Source organism: Gallus gallus, chromosome Z (assembly GCF_016699485.2).
Source record: "Gallus gallus isolate bGalGal1 chromosome Z, bGalGal1.mat.broiler.GRCg7b, whole genome shotgun sequence".
Taxonomy (NCBI): domain Eukaryota; kingdom Metazoa; phylum Chordata; class Aves; order Galliformes; family Phasianidae; genus Gallus; species Gallus gallus.
The window spans coordinates 29558040-29581137 of record NC_052572.1 but is presented as its reverse complement, the minus strand read 5'-3'; the positions used below and the strand labels follow the sequence as shown (position 1 = coordinate 29581137).

The window sequence follows — 23098 nt, the reverse complement described above, 5'->3', positions numbered from 1 at the left end:
TTTCAGCTAGAATGACAAAAATAATAACAGTGGAAGAATATTTGGGAAAAAAGATATCAGGAAGTTTTTTTTACTGTTTTTGATTTTTAAATTTTAAAGTAACTTCAAATGCTTGTATGAAAGTTATTTTAGAGTGGACTACAAGAAGCAGAGAATTAGTAACCAGAAGGCCAATACATAAATTTAGCAGGACTCCCTTTAGAGTGCTTTTGTGAATAGTATTGTGTAGTTTTTGGAAATTAGTTGCCAAGACTAGTGTCATGGTTTTATGATGATGTAACTCTGTGACAACTAGTTACTAAATAAATTATTTTAATGTGGTTTAAATCTGTCTGTGTGCAATTAAAGAGGTCACTGTTAAGTACATTATTTTCCAAGTGATTTATATCTGCAACACCTATACATTTTCATGCAATTTATTTCATCGTTCTGTTACAATCTGTAAAAAAAGTACTTTTTAAAATTAGTTCTGAATCCCTCCAAATTTTAAAAAAATTGCTACATTTTGCTGATATGTACCTTTATAGAGTGAAATAAAAAAATCATGTCTGGAATGTCTCTTATCCCCACAAGATTCTTCAAATGTTCTTTTTCACAGAGACTGGTTTACCTGACATAGATTATAAACTTAATATAAGATTTCAGGTTAGTCAATAAATGTAAGACTGAAATTCAGACTACAGTGACTTTATCTCAAGAATAATTTGAACCCAGTAAATGCAACAAGAGAGAGATAGGTTACTTTGACACATCTTTGGTTCTACCACACATGGACTCGCTGATTCTTGTAAACATCAAAATACGTAACACAGTTTTGTTTATTTTTAATGACAGTTCTTAATTGTAAGAAAAAAAAAAAACGCACACATAAATACACACATTTAAATGGAAGTGGTAGAGATTTTCATAAAATGCAGTTTTCCACTGTTTCTCTAGTATTTAACAGTCTAGCAGTAAGTAGGTGGCAAAGAAATACAATGTCATAGATGATCTGTCCTTGCACAAAGACATTGCACTGTCAAATGACAATGTGGAGAAATAAGAAAAGATTCTTTTTATTAGCCTGAGCTGGTCAAAACTTCATGTTAAGGAAGACATTTCTTCCCACTAGGAAGAAAACTGTTCCACTTATGAAAAATGAACAGAGTAAAATAATGCTTGAACAGATCTGACAAACTGGATTGTGTTCTGATTTAGGAAGTCCAATTTTACTCTGTATTTAGAATCTTACTCTACTTCACTATTTTATCTACTTCTAGGCTTATCTTTTACCCCTAATGCCTTAGGCATATGCCGTCTGTCCACAGAACACAGATGATAAATTTGACAAGATCTCTAAGTTTTGAAATTTTATTGGTACAGGTGGAACTAGTGCAGTATCTGAAACATAATGTCAATTCAGATATATTGGCACAATTTCTGTTAATAGCATGTCAAGCTCTTTTTTTTTTTTCAGTCAGAAAAATAACGACCAGAAGTTAAAAGTCACAGAATGTACTTATGAGTGTTTTCTTCATAGGTTCTTCTTTCTTTTCTAAAGGTTTGATGGTTTTGTTTGTTGATTTGCTTTTGTTTAATTAATTTTGTTATTTATGAGTTAATGTGTTTTTGCTATACTGAAAAGGGAACTTTTCATTAAACTTCATTAACTTCTCACCATCCTACAAAACAGCAAATCCTTTTATTTACAGGAAACGTGTGGTAATCTTCATTAATAAATTATTTTAAGTGATCATATTGTAATTTATTTAAGATTATTTTAATACTACATATTTTTAAAAAAATCTTGTATTCTGTCACTTTAGGCTGTAGTTTGAAGAAACAATTATGAAAAAGAAGATATAATATCACTCTTAAAAAGTTTTTCTTAGCTTTTAAACTAGGACTTGAGTCCAAAAGCTTTTTCCTATTCTTGAAAATGAACTTTTTATTATTATATATAAATACAAGGAAGATCTATTTCAATAAATATATTAATATATACGACCAGAAGTTTATAATGTAATAAAGAAATTCCTAGTTATTTCTTACCAAAATGGAAATTGTTTTAACTTTCATTTCAGTTTTAAAATGGCAGGCCTTTGTAGACAGATTTTGTTACTTATGGAAAATAAGAATAGTTCTCAAAATAAGAAGTTAAAAGTGATATAAAAATAAAAAGGATTTTTTTATGATAAGGTCATAAGGTTTGGAGAGGATTAAAACCTTAAAAGAAAAGTCAGAGTTTTGACTTTCTTTTACAACAATGATTTTGTCAGACTTGGTGACCGGACTGTATAAAGAAAGCCTGAGAAAAGTATCAGGTACATTTTTTTGTTTGCTTTAATGTCCAAAAATCACAGGAAATGAAGTTTTCTAAACACATAGAGATTTCAAATCTTGGAGGACAAGTTATGGGACATGATAATTTTAAGATCTTAAATACTCAGTGCTTCTCTTGACTATGTCTGGATTTATAGAAAAACATAAACTTTGATTGCAGGCAGAGTTTTGGGATGAATTTAAAGACCAGAAAGGAAAGACTGATTCTTATCCAAGAAACCTTCTGCTAATGAAAGAACTTTGTATCGTTTTATTTTACAATCATTCATAATTGGAATTTAGTCTGGTAAATCAAAAAACTACTATACTATACAGTTTTTTATTTAACAAAGATGCAAATAATACATATAATACAATAACAAAGATGCAAATAAAATCTCCAAATATGCGAGACAAGTAATGATGACTGCAAATTAAGTAAGATTGAGCATTGTGATATAAACTTGCCTTTAGAATATTACTGTGAATTTCAAAGAATAACTGGGAAAATGTTTCTTTTGTCTCTTAAATAATGCAAACTCTGACAAGTGGGTGGATATAGATTTTCTCAACATGGAATGAACTGATTTCCCAACATGAAAAAAGTTACCTTTCTTTCCCATTAATGATTTGCTTTGTGTTTTTTTTTCTCTTTCTTTTCATGCATTATTGATGGACAGTTGGCTGAATATGAGCCAGCAGTGTGCCCCGGTGGCCAAGAAGGCCTATGGCATCCTGGCTTGGATCAGGAATGGTGTGGTGAGCAGGACTAGGGAAGTAATCCTGCCCCTGTACTTGTCATTGATGAGGCTTCACCTTGAGTACTGCGTTCAGTTTTGGGAACCTCAGTACGGAAAGGACATGGAGGTGCTGGAGCAGGTCCAAGGAAGGGCAACAAGGCTTGTGAAGAGCTTGGATAATATGTCCTATGAGGAGAGACTGAAGAAACTGGGGCTGTTTAGAGTGAGGAAAAGGAGCTGAGGGGAGACCTTATTGCTCTCTTCCAATATCTGAAAGGTGCTTACAGCGAGAGTGGGGCTGGTCTCTTCTCACTGTTGACAGGTGATAGGACAAGAGGAAATGGCCTCAAGTTGCACCAGGGTAATTTTATTTTGGATATCAGGAAAAAAACTTCTTTACAGAAAGGGTTGTTAAGCACTGGAATAGGCTCCCCACAGAGGTGGTTGAGTGACCATCCCTGAATGTGTTTAAAAACTGTTTGAATGTGGTGCTCAGGGACATGTTTTAGCAGAGAGTTGTTAGTTAGGGTACTATGGTTAGGTCATGGTTGGAGTCGATGATCTTTAAGGTCTTTTCCAACCTGAGCAATTCTATGATTCTATGATTTGCATTATCAATTCATATCCACTTGCTTATTTATAATTTTCATATGACCATAAATGCTATTGATGCCTTGTTTTATCTGCTGTTTTTATTCAGTTAACTCTTTAAATGTAGCCTGTCTTTTACTCCATGATAATAATGCCCATCTTATTACTTCCATGTGCAACCAGAGCTGTTCTCAAGGAGCAGAACCTTGTTTCTATCACGTGTTTAGACCAGTTAGTTGAGAGTTCATTGTTATATTGTTAGAATAAAGTTAACACATGTAAGAATTACACTTCTTGTTGCCAAAATTATAGAAGAAATGAAGGTAACACCATGTACATATAGCAAACCTAACTACACAAAAGTAGAATATATTCCCTACCCTTAGTCTATAGATTGTCTGGAGAAGTCAATTCTGACCCTGAATTTCTACATCAACTTTTTTTTTTTTTTTTTTTTTTTTTTAATATATATATATATATATTAATTATGCCTATCTACTGTTCTTTCATAGAAAACTGGGCAATCTGAAATTGATTATTCTGGTCCTTGCTTGATAGTATCACTTCTCTTAAATCAGGGAAGAGAATTCTTTCTTGTCCTGTACACCAATTTGGGATTTAACATCACCATGTGTTGTCATCATGTTTAGTGGTCAACACACTTCTTATAGGCTGACTGGAGTCTCTGACCAGGTCCATCACACAGACCCTTACTTCTTGAGTAAATAGAGTACATGATAACAACCGAAAATTGTTTTCCTCTAGAATGGTCAGCACCGTGGCTTCTGTTCAAAGCAGTGAAGGATAGCATGCTTACACATCTGAGATCTTTTACTCTTCCCTTCTCTAAAGACCTGTAACCAGACCTGTGGCCCATCAATACCTCTTAATCACAGGATCATAAAATGACTTAAATTGGAAGGGACCTTGATGTAGGCATCTTTGCCACCCACTAGATCTGTTTGCCCAAGACTCCATTCAACCTTGCCTTAAACAACCTTGCCAGGAAAGGTGTATTCACAACTTCTTGGGGTAATCTGTTCCAGTGCCTCAACACACTCTAAGAATTTTCCTAATATCTAATCTAAATCTCCCCTCTTTTATTTCTAAGCCATTTTCCCTTGTCCTATCACTGCCATATTGTGTGAAAAAGTTGGTCTCTGTCATATTTATAAGGTCCCTCTAAATACTGAAAGATGTCAGTGAGGTCTCCCTGGAGCCTTCTCCAGGCTGAACAAGTGCATTTCCCTCAGCCTTTCTTCATAGGAGAGATGATCCAGCCCTCAGCTCACCTTATAGTGTAGTCTTCCAATTTCCAATTTCCTGGCTTGTTATCTATATCCTCCTTATTTGATTACCTAGAAACAATCTGAATATTTTCACTCTCCTTTCCTCAATTACATTCTATGCAAAAATCCACATGGATATTTTCCATCATAAAGTTATGGGTCTGCAATTACAAGTAACCAGGTTGTTTCCCTCCTCTATAATTAAGGACCAAAAAAAAAAACAACCCTATCAAGACTTATAATTTTGTGATGATATCATGTTAATTGTGCTTCTGAAAATAAAAGAATTGCACAAAATATAATTCCTTGCACAAGAAGAGATGAATAAAAATAACCCACATTTCTCTTGCATTAGTTTCTACAGTAAAATAAATAATTAATGGAAGAATTTATTCTTTTATCAGGGCAGCTGTCAGTTGTCCTCTACTGCATTCAGTTTCTGCTACCACAGGTGAAGAACAAGACATCACCAGAGAAAAGTCATGCAGACAATATTTTCTATCTCGGTGTTCAAGTCTGCAGCTATATTTGTTTCTTCACATATCTGCAAAAAGTGACCATAGAATGAACATGAAGATGCAGAAATAAAAGAGGTTCAAAATCTGAAAAACTTTTTTCTCCTAGCATGTTTCTCTAAACCTTCAGCAGTCTGTAGTGATTACATACATACATCTGAATTCCTATTCAGACCTACTATTTCTGAACTATCTTTAGGAAACAGTTAGTTGTCACAGAATCACATAGCACTTCAAGTTAGAAAGGACTAATCTCCACTCAAACATGATTATATAGAGTTCAAGTAGAGTCATCTAGATTATGTTCTCCCTTACAAAACTTCTAGATCACTCAAATTTCTAGTATTGAACTTAACAACTTCTAAGAACTGAAATTCTGGAAGCTTTGACACACAGAGAAAAATATCTGACATTTCCTGATGCTGTTCAGATAAATTAATTATTAAATAAACTGTGTTAGTGTCTCTCCCTGTGCCTTTCAAATACTTAAAGCAGACCTATGTCAACAGAAAAGGAAATATAAGCTGCCATGGAATGCCTTTCTTAAGGCTAGTCAATGGTAGTACTGCTTCAGACAATTACTGACTACTTCAGCTGAAACACTAAGTATTACACAATTAAGATTTTACTAGATAAGAATAATGTCATTAAAAACATTAAGTGGATTTTAACCACATACTGTACTATATGGTTACATCATGAGAGGGATAATGCGGAAAATAAATGACTATTAATTAACTCAGGGAGGCAGAAAAAACAAAACTGTAAAGGTGTATTATTCTGCAGAAGATCCAGATCCATGTTGCAATTCTTAAGCATTCCTCATTTATAATTCTCTTTCAATGATAACAGTAAATATTACTGCTAGATGATAAATTTAGAGGTAGAACAAATAGTGAATTAGTATGGAATATGGCTTTCTTACCACTTAAGTAATTGAATATCTTTAATTAAGGGATCACCTCACACCCTAAATACAACCCCACTATCTCTTTTCTAATATAATGGACAATAACAAGCTAAGCATTGCAGTGATCACGTTGGCGAGAAGGGATGCTCCCCTGAGGGACCTGGAAGTCAAGTGGACCTGAAAGAACTTCATGAAGTTCTACAAGGTGAAGTGCAAGCTCCCACACCTGGGTTGAGCAATTATAAGCACAAATATACAGGCTGGGTGGAAAAAGCATTCAGAGCAACCCTGAGGAAAAGAACTTGGGGATGTTAGTTGATGAAAAACTCAATATAAGCCAGCAATGTGCATTTGTAGCCCAACAAACCTTCATCCAAAGAAGTGTAGCTAGCAGTGTAAGGGAAATGAAAATGTTCGTCATGAGAATGGTGAAGCACTGGAATAGGTTGCTCAGATAAGCTGTTGATGCCAGTCCCTTGAAGGGTTCAAGGCCAGGTTGGGTTGAGCCTTGAGAAACTTCATCAATCTGTCCCTACTCACAGCAAAGGGGTTGAAATTGTAGTTGATCTTCAAGGTTCCTTTTGACCCAAATTATCTTATGATACTCTGGAAAATAATGTTAATATTAATATTAATAACAACAACTTATTTTCTAGATTCTGAAAACACTTTAATTTTTCTTCATTGTTGACCATTTTGCTCGCTTATATGAGATAATTATGACAGTTTAGGCAAGTTAGAGTCATTAAGTTATTTCATCTCACTCCCTTTCAAAAGCTTCTTAAAAGGTCTTGTAAGTGTAGGCAAGGTGGAAAGATTTGATTTTATGAATCAGAAGAGACCTGTGATCAGTTCCAAAGCTATGAAAGAATATCTAAAAAGATAACAGAAAACAGAGTGATTATAGGAAGTCATGAAGATATCCCTTGTTTCCTTATGTGATTTCACATAATAGTTGCATAATCATACAATGTCATGGTTCAAATAATTACAATATTCCTCACGAATTTCATCAATTTTTAGTCTTAAATACGCAGTTTTATCCTCAAGTTCATACACTAAAACATCATATAAGTTACATAAAACATATAATAAATAATTTATTGTCATATATATAATATACAGACAGCTTCATAATAGTAATATGATCCAATACTTACGATTCATATCTATTGTATCCAAATATAAAACAACAGAATTAAAAATAATAATAATAATAAATTGATCACTGATCAAAAAGTTTTCCTATATAGGCATTTTAAATTACAGTGGTTAATTTGCTGTAGTTACAAATCGATTTCAGCAAGGGATTAATCTGACTGCTCCAGATTTTTAAGTGCTCTATTAAGTGATGGAACAAAGAATCACAGAGCATCTTCATGGTTGGACAGTAGGAGTTTCTAATGGTTTTCTAATATACTGTATATATCACAAATGGATTTTCCTATGTTAAACATACTAGCATCTTTGAGACAGAGACTACATTTGCATTATTCATTTTTATTCTGACTATGGTAATGATAGTTTTATACCTGTTCAGACTAACACACTTTCAGAAATATAGTCAAGAATGTGATAGTGTCGATATGGTATTTACAACCCAGTTTTGATCTAGAAAATAACTTTTTATCTTTAGCCTCGCTGTATTTTTTTTTTTCTTTTCCCTATTAGGAAAACAAAGTGTACCAAGTAATTTTTGCAAGTAAGTTTGCCACTAAGTAGGTACTGTATATTAACTTACTAACAAAGTAACAAATGTTTCTTGTCTGTGTGCTTTGCCAGTTGCAAGTAATTAAATCTTTAACCAGTATAACTGACAAAGCTCCAAATTCTTGAGAAGATACTACAGATTTGTTTACTTCACCTGAACCCTTACTACAAAGGGAGATGAAAAGTAGTATTTACAAATGCATAACTATTCCTGATTTAAAGGTTTCCCTTTAAAGTATAAATTTTTTGCTCACTTTAAAATACGTCAGAATTTTTAGGTACTGAATGTAATTCCAGTTATGTTGAATAGCCAGAGCCTTGAATTTCAGATATCTCAGATTACCATTATAAGGAGAGGTGAATCACTCTGCTATAACATACTCACAGAAGAGGGATTTATATAGAGGAAAGGCAAGTAGGTCTTGTGTAAATAACAAGGGGATGGGAATTGTTAAGGTTCAAGGAGTGAGCTTTGGGAATATCATCCCCTGTTTTTTCTTTAAATCCTTTCCAATTGGCAATGATAGTTTGGATATCTTTGGAATATATTCATCTCATAAAAAATATACTTTTCATGGGGCCTTTTAAAAGTTTCAGCAGAGCAGTTCAGACTTTATAGGGAAATGTAACTACATTTTTTTTTTTTTAATTTTTTTTTTGCTCCTGCAAATGCTTATCCAAATGTGTAACTAAATAAAAGACTCACCTCACCCAATGGAGAGTGAATATTAAAAGCATGCTTAGAGTGATGCTGCACATGGGTATTTGGCATAAGCATTTGTCTATTTGATATTTGTTGATAAGATAATACATATCATATCTTTTATAAGAATTGCAGAGAAAGGTACAAATGCATATGGTTAGCTATGTACTGAAGTATAGATTTTCACTATCTACTCAGAAGAATAATATTGTATCTTAGAATACAAGTAAATAAGTAAAAAGAATGTACATATTAAAGACCCCCACTATCCCATCTTCATAATCTTCCTTCTGTATTCTTCAGTTTTCAATGCTAGTATGAAAAGATCTAGTAAGTACACAAGGTATGATTAATAGTTTTTCAAAACCATACTATGGAAGGTCCTTCTGATATTCACAAATTGCTTTCTCCTTGTGTTTACAAACTTAAGTCTTTTTTTTTTTTTTTTTTTTTTTTTTTTTTTTATACATAGACCTACTATTATCATTGCCTTTCTGTGTCTGTACAGCTTGGCAAATACACAGTATGAGAGGAAGTACATGACATCTCTGGGTAACCCTTTTTTCACTGGGGAAGTTTTTTCTCTTCCAGTTCCCCATGGAAGCAGTTTCTCTGATCATCATTTCTGCAGATTGGAATAACAGTAAATAATAAGAAGTGCAGTTCACTGATACAGAGCAACCTGAATCATTAGGTAAACTACACACAGTCAGATGTGTCTTTTAAGAAAAACAAACACAAGATGGAAACAAGAAATGTATGCCATCCTTACAAGACAGAAAAGTTTACCTAACAGCACTGAAAAATACTTATCAAGATCATAGATAAGCATGTCGACTCAGTGACTTACAAAGCCACACTGCTCTAATAAGACAAACAGTATTTGAAACTTCCCCTTGTGGCTACACTTTTTCATTTTATTTCTTTCTTATTAATTAAATTAAGTGATTGTTGGTAAATAGATATCAATACTTACTACTTGTTACATCCATGATCTTTACATCACCTGGATCTATATGAGTAGATAGGGGAGTAAGATTCTGCAGGAAGTAGTTTTTCTCCTTAGTAACATCAGAATAGAGAGACCAAAATATTTATTAGGCTATGCTGAAGAGCATCCTTATAGCAATGAGCAGAGGAGCAGGTGCAGTGGCATTTACATGCTCCAGTAGCTTCAACTGGATTGATGAGCCAGTAGAACATCTGATGTTTGAAAGCACTGGACTGGTAGAAATACCTACAAACATTTTTTCCTGTCTTTTCTTTGTCTTCATGAACGTTGTCACAAACTCTCAGGAACATTCTCCAAGTTCTTCCTTCCCTGTGTTTGAGGAACTATTAAAAAAAAAAAAAAAAAAAAAAAAGTAACAAAACTCATTGGAAGAAAAGTTTTTAAGATAAAGTTCTATTTTCGCTGAAACTAAAATACAGTCCCCCAACTGCTTCTTCGTGAAATCATACACAAAATAATATTCATACATCTGCCACTTTTCTGTGTCCAGAAAATCACTACGTGGAACAGAATATTTTGTGATTGACTGTACTCCTCTTTGGATTCTTTTTCAAAACTTGTTTAGAAAAAGGAGGGGGGGGGGGAGGGAGGAACAGAGATACACTAAAGGAAAATGTTCAAGAATTTATGTGACCAAATGAGCTAATTATTTATCTTCTTGTAGCAAATTCTCCTGTTCTGGATCTTACTGATGTTATTGAGTATATTGTTGAGTGTGCTGAGTGTAATTATGGGAAGACATCTCTACCATTACTATTATCACTGCATTTTGCCACATTAATTAAGTGAAAAGTGATATGTGAATCTAGAACTTTCAGATCTTAAAACCATTGCTGTTCTTGAGGGGGCAATGTATACTTTTCACAACTGTTCTAATGGCCCTCAATATGGCATTATATTTGTGACCTATTTTTTAATTGCAACCAGCTAAGACAGGTATTTACCCTTCCTTTGATGTTCTATCTCCTCAAAAACCTTGAGGAAAAATAGCTTCTAAATATTAGGGATATAAATATGAGATCTTTTCCTGAGACCAGCAGCAAAATGAGTTGGATCTAGGAGAAGTAAATGGGACAGCGCATAGCAATGAATCATTTAGCCACTGAATGCCCTATCAAGAACAAACATACAGTGACAGATTCTACGTTGAGAACTGCTGCCTGCCTCAGAACCTACAGGTTCTGAATGAAGCTCTGCTTGTTTATAACCTTTTCAATGCTACACAAGGCCATGCTGACCTGTTTATGATCTCAGAAAAAAATGTAGCTTAGGTAATCTTATCTCCTTCCCTTTTCCCCGTTAAACATGTAAATAAACATAAAGGAATTAAAGCACTTCTTGGATTAAACTTCAAGGCATCTGGGAGGCACTGAGGCTGATGGTGGAACTGTCTTGGAACAGAGAGAATGACATAAATCTGGAAAAGAGGAGATTAATTGAAAGCTAAGCTGAGCTCATGGAACAGAGCAGAAAACCTGAAATTTGAGAAACAAAAGATCTAAAACAGATAAGCAAGCATAGTTACTTGATACAGAAAGGATGTATTGGAAGACATAAGAAGTAGATAATTCTAAGAAGATACTGTATGTCAGTAGTTGTAAGAGAATGAGAAGAAACTGGTGGCTAACAACATTGTTGCAGTACCAAACAAGAGTTTGAGGACTCAAATGAAGAGGAGGAAATTCAAAGTAAGTAAGGAGAAGGAATAGTCTCTTTCTTTGTCTTCTATTTTTTTTTTCTTTTTTTAATATCAGAATTGTATCCTGAATATTCAGAACCTACATGAGATTAAAAATAAGAATCATAAATAATGGAGTTGAAATTTATTGTCCATTTTGTGTACTTTATATCAGAATAGAAGTACTTTTTGCCATCCCAATGAAAAAAGAAACCTGAAAAAAAAACAGCAAATTCTTAGCTTTTGGATTTGATTTACACCATCCATGTTTCACTAGTTTGGGCCTTTACAAAAGGATTACATGGAGCTCATTGAACTATATTTACATCCTAAAAACTAACAAACAAACAAACAACTGCTGAAGTTTATAAGTAATGTCAGTTTTACAAAAGAACTTTGAAAATTTATTTCCCTTGTTGAAAAATAAGTTTGATTGGAAAACTATGACTAATACATGATTTGCATCACAGGACTAGTTTAATATGGAAATGTGCCCTTCCATATTAAAGCACGAATGACTTGGCATCCAAGCCTGATAATAATCTGGAGTCAATACAATAGATTTAATCTCTCCATTCCTTCTTCATGAATATCTTCTTTGGCTAAAATATAGATTATGCTCAGTGTCATAATTTCTGTTTTAATTGAATTGCTGAGAATGAGAATTATTAGCAAGTGTTGTGTGGTGAGAAGATTTGTTTGGATAATGTGGTTTTAACAGCTCTTGTTCTGCTCAAAATACAGAGTCTTCCTTAGAAGGATGTAAGGATGTGATATTGCATAGTTTATACACTACATTCTGTAAGAGAATAACTTCAATATGCATGCATTCCATGATTATTGGGTGGGATAAAAGAAAACGTAAACTAAAATAATATAAAGGTGTTATAGAAAGAGTCACTACAAGTAAAAAATTCCTATTCTTTTTCAGTGAAATTTATGTTTATGTAGGTCGGTCCTGATCACACTATTGAAACATTCCTTCTAATATCAAATTTAAAGAATTCACAACATTTAGATTGGAAATAATGTGAATGAAAAATGCTAGGCTAACACTTCGTAGTACAGACTTCAGGTGTTTTTATCAGGACTGACCTGCTAATAAACTTACAGGTACTTCTGGAGAAATCACATTTAGAAATGAGAGAATAATTTAGCTTCCTGTGAAGTCCTTGATGACAGGACAGGACATGACAGGACAGGACAGTGGTTTTTAATGACAGGACAAGAGGCAGTGGGTACAAACTGACACGTAAGGTGTTCCACCTAAACATCAAGAATCATTTATTTACTGTGCGAGTGATGGATCTCTGGCACAGGTTATCCAGCATGGTTGTGGAATCTCCTCCCTTCTTGGAGATCTTCAAAAGCAATCTGCATGTGGCTCTGAACAAGTTCCTCTAGGCATGCCTGTTTTGAGCAGAGGTGTTGGATCAGAGGTCTCTTCCAACCTTAAAAATTTTGTGATTCTGTGTTTCTGAGACTTGAGCATAATTATCAATACTGACCTTTTTTTTCTTTTTTTTTCTTTTTTTTTTTTTTTAATTTAGACACTTGTCGGCTAAAAGTTGGGCTGAAACTCTGCCCAGCCAAACACTGATAATCAAGCCACATAAAATTTTCTCTGTTTTTATCAGGAAACATATTATCTGAAGCTCTTGGGAGTTATGTTCTGGGGAAAACTAATAATCTGAATCTATATGAATCAATTTGGTTCAACAAAAGAGAATTAAACTTAGCCATCCTGAAACAGATCAAACAGGGTACAGCAGGAATCATTTCAGAGAAATCTTATTTTGATTCTCTAGAAACTTAGCATACTGTTCATGAAATGTTTATAGACTCACATAAATGATGACATCACAATTTTAGTTGTAAGTAACCTTATGGAGAGACACGTAAAGAATTTCATTTTGTATTCTTCCTTTCAATTTTCCCATTCTATCCTGCAATATTCTCTACAGATGCACCTCTCCCAGGTGAGTCTGTGTCTTGTACCTTCCTTTCACTGCCTGTATATGTCTCTTGATTAAGTAGAGAAAGGGAGGTAACATGAGAGGTATGGAGATACACTCCATCTCTCAGATGACTGAGGAGATTAATTCTGTAACACTTCTATAGTCAAGAACCAAAGGATCAAAGCTGGAAAGTAAACTAAGACTTCCACTCCTCCTTGTACCCCTTGTTCAGCTGCCAGTGAGCACAGCGTTGTCACATGCAATGCTGTGATCTGAACCTCCTTAACATTTGGCAGGAGGGAATGTTTTGATTCATGAGGCTTCACTTAGATCAGCTTGTTGTTAGAGATACTCTTTTATACAAAGTATTTTCAGAAGCTTTTATATAAAGCAAGCTACATAAACTAAATAAAAGTGTTTCCTTAAAAATGAGAAGGCAGTATTCAAATAAAAGAATAACACAATCTTATAGTTGTATAAATTGGTTAGTAACTTCCTTTTATTCCTGAGTTTTAAAGTACATGAATTCAATTACTTACAATCAGGACTTACACTGAGTAGTTTCATAAAGACTACCATCTCTGATCTACGGATGCAAAATTGTGTCTTTTTTTTCACCAGATCATGAAAGCAGTCGTATAATACTAACACACAAACTGATGTATGCTGACTCTGATTGTAGTGAAAGGTGTGAACTGGATAGCTGTCATTTATCTACTTTTTCCTTTATTGGATCCCATTTTCCTTTTCTAACAGAAAATATCACGCATTTTTCTCAATTAGCTCTTTGCTGCTGTCATAATAATTTAGGACTACTTTTTTTCCCCCACGAAGGCTATATTTTGAAACGAGAAGAAAATAAAGGGGAAAAAAAAGAAAAAATAAAACAAACAAACAAAAACAAAATGAACACCTATCTACTGCACTATGTTCAAACGAAACACAAATCTTGAAGCAGACCTCCCACACCTGTGTGCGTACATGCATTACATATACATGCATGATATCTTTAAGAAAAATAGCACCAGATTGTGTTCTGTATTCTAAGTATGTTCTTTTTAAATTGTTAGCAGAGTTCTCACTACATCTGAAATACCCCAAATACTCTAGCAGTAAAAGACAAAGCTGTCTTCTCTATCTACAAATCTTATTTACAGCTTTCACTACATATGCTGCTGTTTATTTTCAGTTTGTGGCACATACTCTAGTGCACTCTGATAATTCTGATCCTGCTTCATCATCTCCAAGTCCCTATAGATCTTCATGAACTATGCAATTAACTACTAGTCTTCTAGGCCTCCTGCTCTTTCCAGTGGAAGGACGGAAGGAAGGAAGGAAGGGAAGGAAGGGAAGGAAGGAGGGAAGGAGGGAAGGAGGGAAGGAGGGAAGGAGGGAAGGAGGGAAGGAGGGAAGGAGGGAAGGAGGGAAGGAGGGAAGGAGGGAAGGAAGGAAGGAAGGAAGGAAGGAAGGAAGGAAGGAAGGAAGGAAGGAAGGAAGGAAGGAAGGAAGGAAGGAAGGAAGGAGGTGCAATACAGTAGGGTTTATTTGTTTGTTTGTTTTTCCCCTCAGCAGTAGAAACAGTCAAGCCTGATTACTTTGTATTTATGTACTTCACCCCCTGGTTCTACTGCCCTTATTTAACGCCTTTCACTGTTAACTTAACTTCTTTCCATGAGGGCTGGGGTCTGTGGTACAGCAAGTAGTGGTGACAGCTCTGTAGAGCAAAGAGACTGGACCAAGTACAGACAATCTTGCTGGCTAACCACTGCGACTGAGTAGGTAGTTGACTTTTGCTTGCTTCCCTTTCCAGAGGAGAGACAGTAAGGTGAATCTTCTCTGCCTAACAAATCCTAATTTCCACAGGAAAGAATATATATATATATATATATACATATGTGTGTGTGTTTATATATATATAAATATATATATATATATATATATACATAGCAGAATTTGAGACTGGAGTCCATTTCTGAAATGAATTTAAAACTTTCCAGGCAGATCATACAAGTATATAAGGACTCACTTATTTAAGGCAGCGGACACACAATAGCAAATGTTCAAAAACTGTCATTAACAACTACACTAAGATGGCTTTCTTCTCTCTACCCAACTTTCCTCACTTAAGAAATTCAAATGAATCACAAATGTTTCCGAAACAAAGACAAGTAGCAAGGATATCTGCTGAGGTTGCTGACATATTAAATCAGCATTTAAAAGATGTGTACTAAGTGTTAGCTAAATGTATTTTTTCATGTAGACAACATGCATTTGCTTGTCTAGAACTTTTTATTATCTTTAATAATAGTAGCTCACTGTATCTATGGCTTACAAATGCAGGTTTTCAAATATGAGTACAATAACTCAGGAAAGTTTCTTGTAGCTGTTTTGTAAGTCAATCTATAAGAGATGCAGATGCACCAATGCAGTTTTGGGACAAATCATCTCTTAGAGTTCATCTGATACCTCGTCATGTATTACACATAAATAACTGTAATAATAATAAAACTACCATAATGCATAACATAGCACATGCAGGAGAAGGAAAAAAAAAAAAGAAAAAAAAGAAAAAAAAAAAAAAGGAGAAACATGCAGAAAGTAACTTTTTTTTGTCAAGTTTCCCCACTTCTTGATCATGCAGTATAGTAATCTCATGTCCACTGGTCCACTGGTTCCAGTTGTTAAAGGAATGTCCTACTGTGCTCCAGAGCTTAGTGGGATTCTTTTTACCAGGGATACAATCCAAGGCAGAACAGCCAAGAGGAACAAAGTACTGCACACTATTAATAGAGTACAATTTAACAAATGGAATTCATGAGACTGAGACATGAGGCAATATGGCTGGTCCTCTGAGTTGTATTTTAAAAGTTATGACAGAAGTCACCCAGGGTATGGTCACAGATAAGCATTCTGATGAGCTGAAGGAAAGCCACTGGTTTATTTTTCTCCTCTGCCGTCTTTTAAATTTTAAACCTGCACTTTCATTCTGCACTTCAAAATAAGAATTATGCTGCTAGTATACAGCCTCAGTGAAGACACGGATAGCAGATGCACAAACAGGCAAATAGGATTTCAATAGTTAACTTCGAATGATGAGAGAAAGATGTTTTTATAAAAAGTCAGAAGGAATATGTGATATTCAGTTTCGGGTGACATAAAAGGTGCTTTCTGCCTTCTACCCTGAAAGAAAAAAATATATCTTCCAAACCTAATTTAATTACCATCTTAGAGATTGTTCAGCATTTTACAAGAAACATTTTGAAGTGAATAAAATGTGTGGATGTTTTATGTTTTCCCAAGTCAGTGCCATACTAACCTCACAGTAACGTACTGATGAAATCTTGGCAAAAATAGAAACTAATGTAGAGGCTGTGTTTGAATTTATATATATATATATATATATACTTAAAGAAAAAAAATCCACTTTAATATGTAGTTTGTAATGGATTAATTATGCTCCTTGATGTTCTCTTTCCTCTGATAATGAAGAAAAAACATTAAAGATGTATTATGAAATAATATATATATACTGTCAATGGCATGTATAGGAGTGCACTACTACCCTAAATATAACATTTATACTGATGATACCAAGCCATGATACACACTAAATATTAAATACATCACACCTTCATGTTTATTATTATTATTATTATCATTAAATGAATTCAGGGTTTTTTAATATAATTATTATTATTTATTTGACATCACTACAAAATCTGGAGATCTTATAAATAATATTTACTACACCTGCTTAATACTACACAGGATGAAATACATTTGTTCCAAGCATACTGTTGCTTACCGAACAGGAGAAACAGTAACTCTAAGATAATGGAAAGCTAAATGTAGTCCCAAAACTCACATCCACATTGTGATACCACATGAAAAATATAAAACACATGGTTTTATTGCTTGATTATTCAATGTCACGCGAGGATCACAGCTTGAAGAGCACTAAAACAGCTAAGAATACTGATAAGAACTGCTGGGACATGACATTAAAACCTGAAATACCTATTTAGTATTGCCATTTCAAAGCACATAACAACCTTGCAGTCACTGGAGTCAAGGGAGCAAAGGTGAGGATTTAATTTTTGCTTTCTTTAACCACATGTATTTCAGTGGAGATAAAATAACATTTTGATTTTTTTGTTTGTTTGTTTTCTTTACTTTGAAGCTGCCAGTTGAAAGTATCATCTTTCACCAAATAGCTCCTTTTCTTTTTCTTTTTTTTTTTTTTTTTTTTGTCAAGATAAAAAGTAGTCATCAGTGCTACATCTCGTGTTTACTTTTTCAAACCAAGTTGTTTTTATACAACATCATTCAGCTTTTTGGAAGATTATTTGGAAAAGACTAGTGCTCCTTTAAGTGTAAGATTATGCGGGGGACTACTGTTCATCCTGTAACTAGAAGTGCCAAAAGCAGACAGAGATTTATAGGAGAGGAAGGGAACAATGTTTAATCTTGGCTTTTGTCAGAAATAGACTTGGCTATGGCAGCACTACCTTCCAGTGGACATAAAATATCACTGTATGATAGAAAGTATTGAAATCCCTCTCCTCTGCAGAAAAGTAGCCACTTTCTGCCACAAAGTTTGCCAGGATCTCCATGGCTGACTTTGGAGTCAGGGCTCAACAGCTGAGCTGGGAAGTCTGGTTCCAGGACAGAAGCAACGACGTGGAAAATATGCACCTGTCATTGCACAACCATGACAGTCAGAACACTCAGTTTTGTGCCACCTATCTTAAGGGACTTCTGCTGCTGCTCTGACTGACAAGTGCTTTTATTCTTCTCATCCCGACACCTTACTGCCCTTTTACACGAGAGGATCTGAGGCGCAGACGGCACGTGCTCTGGGCTTCTGAAGAGGCTTAGATGCTAACAGTGTAGTATTCCAAAAGACTTTTCATCAAAATCTTGTTGTTTCCATCTCGGTTCTATACACCCTTCCTTCTTTGCAAGAGTTCGATGGGATGGGACAAGAAAAACGAAGACTTTTTCGCAGCTCAGCTCAGAGCTCCACGGACATGAAACCTGACCATTCCTTGGGGAGAAATTCAGGGAGCTGCCAAGTACAACCGCGACCGCATGCACTAATACCGCCTTGTAACATCCCTCCTAACATACTCCAGACACCCCTCCCCGACCCGGTAACCCCAAGCATTTGTTCAGCCGGGCCTAAAACAGGACAAGATGTCCCGCTGAAGAAACACTTCAACTCCTGCAAAATCCACTTACCGAGGGAAGTTCTGAGGGAGGGAGACGACGAGCATCTCGACTTGACGAAGTCGGCGGGCCCGGGCAGCCAGGAGCAGCGCGGCCCGGCCCTGCCCCCCCCGCTGCCCGCCGGGATGCGCCCCGGGCCGGAGCGGAGTGACGTCACCCTCCCTCCCCGCCTCCCCCCGCGTGTGCGTGCGTGGAGTGTGTGTGTGTGTGTGTGTGTGTGTGTGTGTGTGTGTGTGTGTGTGTGTGTGTGTGTGTGTGCGCGTTCGGCGTGGGGTTCGCGTGCCCCTCCAGCCGGCGGGGCAGGCCGGGCTGGGCGCTGGCTGCTGCTGTTCTATCCAGGCAGAGCTCGTTGCGTCGCTCGTTCCCTCACTCACTCTCCCAGAGCTCGGCTACAAGCTTTTCCCAACACTCGAGGCCATACATATCCTGCGATCCACACAGCCTAAGAGGATTAAAAACAAACAACAACCAACCACCAACAACAAACCGCGCACAAAACAGAGGGAGGAAGAGAGTGCCATCTCCAGCAGCGCGTTCGCCGCACCGCTTGCCCCGCTGCCCCCGTGCGCCCTCGGAGAAGCGGGCGGGCAGGGAGGTGCTGCCGGTGCCGGGGCTCTCGAGGAAGCTTCCCCAGGATTTTTGTCCGCCGTACACCATCCCTCCCCTCGATTTTGTTTGCGCCGCACTTTTTTCTTTTTTTTCTTTTTTTTTTTTTTCTTTTTTTTCCGTCTCCCAGAGGAGGGGTGGTAGAGTTGGAGATTGGGTGGGCGACCTCGCTGCTATTTGTAGCCAAATAATCTGCTTGAAGAGAGAAGAAGGAAGAAAGAAAGAAAGAAAGAAAAAAAAAAAAAAAAGCAAAGGGGGAAGGAAGAAGGAGAGAGAGGGGGGAGGAGAAGAAGGAGAAGGAGGAGGAGGAGGAGGAGGAGGGGAAACGGAGCAGCGGCTCGGGAACAGAGAGCGCGCCCGGGAGCAGCAGCAGCAGCAGCAGCCGCCGCCGCCGCCGCCGCAGGAAGGAGAAAAAGAGAGCGGAGCAGAGGAGAGAAAAGGAGAGGGGGCGCTAGAAGGAGAGGCAGGCGGGGACCTGGCTCTGCTGGATGCTGGATTTTCGGACTCTCGTTGACTCTCTCCTACTCCTCAGCGCCGGAGTGTGAGACTCGCACCCGTGCCGGCAGCAGCGGCCGGCGACTCCGCTCGTAGCTGCTGCTGTTGCGGAGCTTGGATTAAATTGGGCGCCTCGGAGACGAGCGTGAGCAACGGGAGGAGGTGGCGGCGGGAAGCGGCGGCGGTGGAGGGCGGGCAGGCGGCGGCGCTGGCTGCCTCTGGGACCGGGGAGCCAGCATGACCAGGTAACCGCTCCTCTCCTGACCCATTTTCTCCACCGCCGCTCCATCGCGGCTACCTCTTTCGGCGCGTTTGTGCTTGCGAGCGCGCTTAAAGATTGTGTGTGTGCGGGTGTGCAGCGCGGCGCACGTGTGCCTCGCGCACGGCTCTACCCCGGCTGCCCCGGGCCTCCCTCCAGGCAGCTGCCAGCCCTCTCCCCTCTTCTATCCGCTCCACTCCAGCGGGTTCCAGCCCAAGAGCGAGGCCTGCTCGGGAAACGAGGAGAGTTGTGGTGTGTGGCGGGGGGTGGGGGTAGGATGAGGGCAAGTGATTGATCAGAGTCGACGTTTCCACTGAACTGCCTGCCGCTCCGCACGGGCAGAGGGCGTGTGTGTGTGCGGAGGTCTACATGAATTACGCTTCGGCCGTTTGCTTTGATGGGAGAATTATTAATATTAATAATTGCATTTAATCAGTGAGGAAGAGGGGAGGGTGCAGGAGGAATCCGAGGCCAGGCGGCTGCCATGGTGAGGGGCGCATGGGGTGAGCGGCCGTGAGGGACTCCCGGCTGCGGTCCGAGGAGGGCTCCCTTCCCCTCCTCCTTCTCCTTCTGTCTCGGCGGAGCAGGGAGGCACGGGGATGCAAAGCTTTTCACTGGTTGGGCTTTTAATTTCTTTGTTTGCTCTCCCGAAACCACTTAAAAGAGAGCACATCGGGTTGAAAACTCAGCGTTCTTAGCGTTGATGTAGGGACTCGAAGATTTGTTCAGAAAACTTACCAGCTCCCTCTCCCTCTATGAGGGCTTCTGCTGCGAGCAGGCTCTCCCAGACCGGAGAATAAAACAGTTGTTTCCTTTCACTGAATTCTTTTTTTCACGTTTTCTCACTCCCCCCTCCCCTCCTCCGTTCTCACTCCCTCACAGAATGATATTATTTCTTGTTTAAGCTGTCGCCACTTACCCTTGCGTGTACGGCTTTTGAGTGCCTGCTCCTGCTTGGTACTTCTTCAGACTATTGTCATGAGTATTTTATTCTTTTGCCCAGCCTTTGCACAGCTGTTGCCTCACAGAGGCATGACAGTTTCTTCACAGGGATGATAGTTTTTGAGTTCCCAGTTCTGACATATGTAAAAGGATTGGTTCATTTACAGAGAGCAGCTAAGATTTTGTATTTATGTGCTCCTTCACTTGTCACCTTAAACTGCTCTCTTTGAGATGAGTCTACATACTGCTCTTTCTTTCTTTCTTTCTTTCTTTCTTTCTTTCTTTCTTTCTTTCTTTCTTTCTTTCTTTCTTTCTTTCTTTCTTTCTTTCTTTCTTTCTTTCTTTCTTTCTTTCTTTCTTTCTTTCTTTCTTTCTTTCTTTCTTTCTTTCTTTCTTTCTTTCTTTCTTTCTTTCTTTCTTTCTTTTCTTTCTTTCTTTCTTTCTTTCTTTCTTTCTTTCTTTCTTTCTTTCTTTCTTTCTTTCTTTCTTTCTTTCTTTCTTTCTTTCTTTCTTTCTTTCTTTCTTTCTTTCTTTCTTTCTTTCTTTCTTTCTTTCTTTCTTTCTTTCTTTCTTTCTTTCTTTCTTTCTTTCTTTCTTTCTTTCTTTCTTTCTTTCTTTCTTTCTTTCTTTCTTTCTTTCATGAAACCTATATTCTCATTAACTTACAATGTATTATAGGAAGTTATGACTATTGTCTTAGACTTTCAGAGATTGCTCCCAATTTCTGTGAATATCTGGGAGGTTCATTGTAAATTTTGTTGCAGAGATAGCAAAATGTATAGTACATAAACTATTTTTCCATTCTCTGGTATCTGTTAGTGCTTTCTAGTGTTATAATTGTTAGTACTTTTTTATATTAGTATAAAAATGTATAGCATACGATATGACTTTCTGCTTGGTTGGAAGCACACAATTTCTTAAACAGCCTAAAATTCTTAAACAGAGCAACTCTGAAGAAGAAAAGATTCTCCCCTCTCCTAAGTATAATCACATGTACTTGCATTCAGGTGGTGATTTTTTTTTTTATACGTTCTCTGAAATCAGCCTCATAAAATCTACTATTGCTGTTTTTGTTTTTTAATGTGCAAAATTGACAGCTGATCAGTTTAATAAATTCAGCTGTCTAATTTTGCCCTGTCAAAATTGTTAAAAAGCTGTAGATGTATTAGCATGGAATTTTGAAGGAAATGTGTTACTTAGAAAGGAAGAGGGATTTAATGAGACTTGTTACAGGAGTAGCTTTCCAATTTTAGTTTTGTCATTTGTGGTAATATGGTGAAGTATATTTAGATTTCTTTCAGTGAAGAAATGATGTATAGCTTTTCTATATACGCTGTAAGCACTGAAAGCTTTGCCTGAGTAGAAGACTTCTACTCTAAGAAGGAACTAAGAGATTCATTACTGCTTGTGTGTGCTACAGCAATCTGTAAGGAATAGTGTGGTAAGGAAAACACTGTTTCAGTATTGTTAGACTTTGATAAAGTACCTTAGAATTTACTTTTAGAATTTACATTAACTTTAAAATAATAGAATTGAGTAACATGAATTAAAAATCCTTTTCTGACTGTTATGTAACTCAAATAGCAGCATTGACAGCAAACTAAATGGAGGACAGTAAGTCAATGTTTAGTGCCACGGGATGGTTTATAAGAACAGATATGGGGGTGTATAAAAGAATGAAATACCCACTGTTTTAAATCTAGTCAGTGATTCAGCTTTCGTTTTCTTGATTGCCCTTCATTTCTACATTTGAATAAAGCACAGACAAAAACTATAAAAGCCAGAGTAGGAATCCCTCTTCATCCTCTGCTGTGTGTGCTAAGCCACTAGGGGCCTGTATAAACTGCTCTCATACAGCACGTACCAGTACATGGCATATGTTAACACTTTCACCAGACATTTATTCCATAGATACCTAACATCAAAAGCAAAGTTGTCACCCACTTATTCCTTAGAAACAAGTGAGACTGCTGTTATTTAGGACATACATACAATTTATGTATCATTTTGGAGATTTTTGCTCTTCTACATCTGTACACCCAGTCCTTTATGGTGTCCAATAAAGCTTTTTCCTCCTTGCACTCCTGACTGTTGTGGCAGCTAGGGAAGAATGCTGACATAGGAGGTGCAAATTTTGGGCAGTCAGATTTGTATGTCTCC

The 23098-nt window shown here is 37.1% G+C and overlaps 1 protein-coding gene and 1 long non-coding RNA gene across 54 annotated transcripts in view; one reads left to right on the top strand and one right to left on the bottom strand.

Moving 5' to 3' along the window:
- Nucleotides 1–782: 782 nt before the first annotated feature.
- Nucleotides 783–18770, bottom strand: LOC124417506. Of its 4 annotated transcripts, XR_006932423.1 has the most exons (4): nt 18649–18770; nt 9736–10094; nt 6714–6952; nt 783–5465 (listed from the first exon to the last, which is right to left on the bottom strand). It is a non-coding gene; the product is annotated as an uncharacterized LOC124417506 (long non-coding RNA). The 4 variants fall into 4 exon arrangements; XR_006932424.1 differs by having other exon boundaries at nt 783–6952; XR_006932425.1 differs by lacking the exons at nt 783–5465; nt 6714–6952 and adding an exon at nt 12742–12859 and having other exon boundaries at nt 7248–10094.
- Nucleotides 18771–19591: 821 nt separating this feature from the next.
- PTPRD (protein tyrosine phosphatase, receptor type D) overlaps nt 19592–23098 on the top strand; it is a 362219-nt gene continuing 358712 nt past the window's right edge. For all 50 annotated transcript variants that reach the window (XM_040655785.2, XM_040655786.2, XM_040655771.2 and 47 more), the window contains exon 1: nt 19592–19982. The gene's annotated coding sequence lies outside the window, so the exon portion shown is untranslated. The remainder of the gene's footprint in view (nt 19983–23098) is intronic.